Source organism: Nicrophorus vespilloides, unplaced genomic scaffold (assembly GCF_001412225.1).
Source record: "Nicrophorus vespilloides isolate i.1.1-1 unplaced genomic scaffold, Nicve_v1.0, whole genome shotgun sequence".
Classification (NCBI taxonomy): Eukaryota; Metazoa; Arthropoda; class Insecta; order Coleoptera; family Silphidae; genus Nicrophorus; species Nicrophorus vespilloides.
Genome location: NW_017096042.1, coordinates 172,002 through 177,430, shown reverse-complemented (window position 1 = coordinate 177,430; position 5,429 = coordinate 172,002). Strand labels below are relative to the sequence as shown.

The 5,429-nt window shown below is 33.6% G+C and overlaps 1 non-coding gene across 1 annotated transcript; it reads right to left on the bottom strand.

Moving 5' to 3' along the window:
* Nucleotides 1-931: 931 nt before the first annotated feature.
* Trnai-uau lies at nucleotides 932-1,023 on the bottom strand. The gene is given in 2 exon segments: nucleotides 932-967; nucleotides 986-1,023. It is a non-coding gene; the product is annotated as a tRNA-Ile (tRNA).
* Between the last annotated feature and the right edge of the window lie 4,406 nt (nucleotides 1,024-5,429).

Here is a 5,429-nt window from a genome sequence, read left to right as displayed (position 1 = left end):
TTTGTAACAATGGATGAAACCTAGATCCACCACTACACTCCAGAGCCAAATCGATCATCAGATGAGTGGACAGCAAAGCAAAAATAAATCGTTCTACAAGAAAGGTATCGAAATGTTAGAGACGCGTTGAAATGAATATATGTATCACTTTTGATAATGTTAATGAATAAAGACGAATATTGCCCAAAAGTTGCTGATTTATTAGTCATCCTGCTAACATATTGAGTGAGGTGTTACAACATCACTTTCAATTTCAGTTGAAAAATTTACCGAAATTACCGGTATTTCTTGTCTTAATTTAACGGTATTTTCGGTAATTATATTGGCCGGTAAAATCGGTTAACCGTTTACTGGTAATGGTAGCTACAACATATTTGGTTAGAGTTGTACTGCAACAATTTTATAATAATATAAAATTTAAAATGAGAAAATATCGATGAGGGCTAAGAACATTTTATCAAATCCTCACAAGGTGACATGTGTCATTAAAAATGACGTAGAGCCAAAAAAATAAGTAAAGTAAGAAATGTTTATGAATTATCATTTTAAATCATTACGTACTTTGGTCAATGACAAATACTCAAATTGTGTTTACGTAACAGTTTAATCTATAAAAAAAAATACTAGTACAAAATAAATATAACTATATACAAAAAATATGATTAGAAATATATATTTTGTTAATTACAAATTTTATTTATTTACAATAGTTTTCTAGAGTATATAATATTAATTGTGAGCAATTAAAATGAAAACTTACCAATAAAAAATATAAAATTGCCTTATTAAGATAATTATTGTGTATTCATTTCAGCATTTTCTTTGTAATATTCTTAGTTGAAGCTGAATTTTTTGTTGTTGTATGTACAATGTATTTAATTACTACAAGGAGTGAAATTTCATTGCGATAGTTGAAGGGGTGTAAAAGATATGCTCTAGGTGAGGCTCGAACTCACAACCCCGGCATTGCTCACGACTACTGCCTTATAAGTACCGTGCGCTAACCAATTGCGCCACTAGAGCTACAAAAAAACGAGTTTCCGGGTCACTCTCGGACCACTCGCATATACACGATGATCAAAATTACGTTGAATACAAGCATTAACATTTTGTATATATTTAAATATAATGATGACTTCATACATTGTCATTTAAATGGTAATTGTAATACACAGGATAAATGAAATATGCAAACTATTATATAACACATGATTATAAAGTTATAAAGTTTTTTTTTTTCAAATTTTTAATAAGGAAATTAATGATGATATCTGAGAATTTATCATAGAATTAAGATCAATAAAAATGTATATGTAAAATAAGTAATTAGACAGAAGAAATAAAACTTTTTAAATAAGTATAAGCAAATCAATGTAGTTTGATGGAGTTTTCAAAGTTATTATGCCATAAAGCGATTAACGTGTTTGTCGAGAATATTTCATGAATTTTAACTTCTCTGCAGTGATTGCAATTCAAAGTTTCGCAAGATGGGAGTTTTTGTATTCAATTATTTCCGTATTAAAAAAAATAGAGGGGGACGAAAACAGGAAACCTTAGCTTATTTATTCGTTCTAATTTAAATGTATAAATACGGTGATAAGACGTAGTGGGCGGGAAGGAAAAGATCTACTACCAAATAAAAAAAAGTAAACATAAAACTGGTCACGCCGCATAAAGAGCGTTATCAAATCCTGATAAGAGGGCAAAATGTATGAATTATGCAAAACGCTTTTGGAGCAAACCGGTCGTTCGTTGAGCAAAACTTTTCCTCTTGCCAGGACTACGACGAGGACGACGACAAACTCATTTAAGTTTAATTGATATTCAACTGTATATGACTAGAACTCGTCCTACTGCTGTTACCTGCAAAATTCCAGCAAAGAACATTATGTACTCCAAAAGCGACGGTTAATAAATTGGGGTTGGAATGATGGACAGGGTATGGGGTGGTGGCACCGCTCCTTATTCCCTCGAATGTCGAGATTGCAGCAGATGAAATGGAAGCGAAATGCTTTATTCAATTCGAATTTACTCCACGATTTCGATTCAAGTGCAATTAGATTTTTATTAAAGTGAACGAAAGGCTGGGATGTAAGATAAAAGGGATGTAGTTTTCTTTTCCGCTCGACCTGCGTCAATATTTGAATTGCTTTAATGGAATAGCCAGATTTATTGGAAAAACAAATCATTTTTATAGCAATAACAAGTATCCGCATATCATCTAACCAATTCAACTGTTGTCACTTTCATGCAGTAATTCAATTCCTCTTTGAATACCAATATCAAATTTCAAACCTATTCGATATTACACATTGAAATTAGTTACTAAAATTGGTCGTTTCCATTAAAAGTTAAAAACAAATACAATTACATTCAATGGAATCCCACGGGGTAATGTTCTGGGTTCCATCATAACCGAAATTTGTTATTACGTAATGAAATTTTACAAAAAATGACAAGCGAATAAAATTGACGGAAGTCCTGTGGTGATGATCGAAAGGACAGGAATCCAAATATCAATTAATATCGAATAAAATAAGGGTAGTGGCGAATTTGGCGCCGCGAATGTAAAGCTGATTTATGTATGGAGGGTTTTCGGGGCCCATTCAAAATGAACACCCTCCAATCAATTAATTTTAAAGCAACACACAAAGTCGATATTACGTGACCCTCGGTCAGCATGCAACTTCAATTACGTCCACCCTCGCCAATAGCGATGATTGCATTAGCAAAATTTTACCTCGCGCCAGGAATATAGAAAATGAATCGGATCAACAACGTTGATTTCGATGAATAAACCAGAAATCCGCAATCATTGATTTTTTTTTTATAAAACAGTAAACATAATTGATATTAGATAATTAAATAAAATTTAAATTGTCAACTAATAGAAGAATTTTTTAACATAAAATGAATCTATTTTGGAAACTTTAAACAAAAATTGTCATATTTTGAAATTCATGATACAATTAACATGATGGTTTTGGTGATCTTTGTGTCAGATTGATAAACATTAAGTAACAATATACCAAGACAAACATTGCAAACCGGCAAATATCATGAATTATTACCATTTTCGAATTATAGTTCAAAAAAATTGGATTTAAGAAACCTGGTTTTAAAAACAGACAAACCCTGATTGAGCCCTGTGTTGCAGCAAGGAAATCTTTCGCTTGGGTCCAAATATCTATTTTTCGCCTATCACCGTGGGTAAAACAATACTATTACAGGCGCATTTGGCGCCCCAACGCTTAATACACCTGAGACCGTTACTGATTGAGCTATCTGGTTAATAACATTCTTAATTTCTTGAATAACAGGTTCACAGGGTAGTTCACGTGATTGGTAGAAGCTTGGAGGAGAAAAACTAGTGCTCCGCCGCTTTTCTTGACATCTCACACGCCTTTGACAGAGTGTGGCATGAAGGACTGTTCTACAAACTTAAAAGATGCCTCTTTATCCCATACTTGGACATATTCCGCTCATATCTAACGGGAAAGTACTTCCAGGTAAAGCTGAATGAGAAGATAATCTCGTTACGCCTAATTTTCTCCGGTGTACCTCAGGGTAGTGTTTTGGGGCCTTTATTATATTTGCTGTTTACTGCAGATTTGAAGACATAGCAGATCGTTACGCGACACAGCAATTCTGGCTCCACACGGCAACCCGACAACTGCTCCAATCAAGCTTGAATAACATCTAAGCTTGGCTCAAGAAATGGAGGTTCTAAGCCAACGAGAGTAAGTCTGTGCATGCGACAACAACAACACCCTATCACAAGCTGATGGAACCAAATACCTGGTAATGCATCTCGACCGTCGCCTCACCTGGAGGAACCACATTAAGGCTAAAATGAAACAACTGGCACTTCAAGTTGGAAAATTGTACTGGCTACTTGGCAGAAATACGGACATCTCAATTGAAAACAGGATATTGATATATAAAGCTATTATAAAACCCATTTGGACATACGACATTCAATTATGGGTATTTGCATGTAACAGTACTATTGATGTGATCCAGATGTTCCAATCAAAGACGATGAGAATGGTCACCTGGATACCGTGGTATATCACAAACGACGATATCCATTCCTTCACCAACACCAAACTAGCAAAGGAAGAGATAAGTAAACTCAGCGTTAATTATAAACACCGGCTGGATATTCACCCAAACCCATTGCCGTGGAGCTGACTAACACAAAGAAACATCGCCGAAGATTGAAGCGTTTCAAGCCCCAATCGTTTTTAGTATAAGTAGTTCGTGATTACGTGTCTAGATTGTACGTGTGCCTTTAAAGTGATTATGGTAAGGTAGTTTTAATTGTCACCAGTCCAGTTCATTGTCTCATGTGAGATAGATGGCCGAAAATAAAATTCTTGAATTTTGTCAAGCGGAATCGTTTCTTAAAAATGAGGAAGAAAATCCCCATTTTTAAGAAATTGGAAACTTCGTTATCAGAGGTAACGATATTTTTTTGGTAAATACGTCATAATTTAAAATGGATATTGCATAACTCCAACTATAAATCACTGAGTAAATAATAAAAATGTTGATTGGAAAATGTATATTTACTAATTCGTAGAAACTTTTCGACCGTAGCAAATTTCATGATTGCGTTACCTCAATTTACCTGAAATAAATATAATAAATTGAACTAATAAAACTCAACACGTAATAATATCGTTGTTATCATGCAACACTGATTGTATTGTTTTAACACTGATAGTCATTTTGCTTGTGTGTGTTTCAGATCTATTGCATTTTTTTCCAAATATGAGTACATATTCTCTTTTTCATCCATATTTTTTTAGTTACAGTTAAACTAATAACGAACAATCGCAATTAAATTCGGTGCTTTGGCGCGTGCATTGAGTTAAACAGAGAGGAACAATGGAAACAGAGAGAAAGAGATAGAGTTGATGGTCAAATTCGGGCGGCCGCACGATTCAATTACAAATCAATGATGAATATAAAAAGTGAATTTCGCTTTTGAATTTTGCATATAAAATGTATGGAAATAGTCTCTGTGTGTGTATATGTATGTATGTATACTTTTTTTTATCGTTTTGTGAACCGATAAAATTAGATTTTTAGCTGAAAGTCAGGATTTAAGTGTGGTCGGTGGCGCGAGCGGTTCTGTAATTGTTTTAGTTCCAAGTTGAGGAATGCACATTAAAGTTGGATGGCTTTGGGAATTAATCCATTCAGCTGCTTCTGGACCGTGATTTTTATTGTTACATTACCATTCTTCCTTCTGAGTGCATCTCTGGAAACGTCTTACAACCATTAGGAAAATGAGCTTACTCTAGAACTAATTTATCAATTAACGTTTTTTAATTATTGAAATAATTAAAAATAACAACTGACTTTTACTGAAGAATAACATTTATTAGATAACAAATTAGATATTTTAAATGCTTAATTAA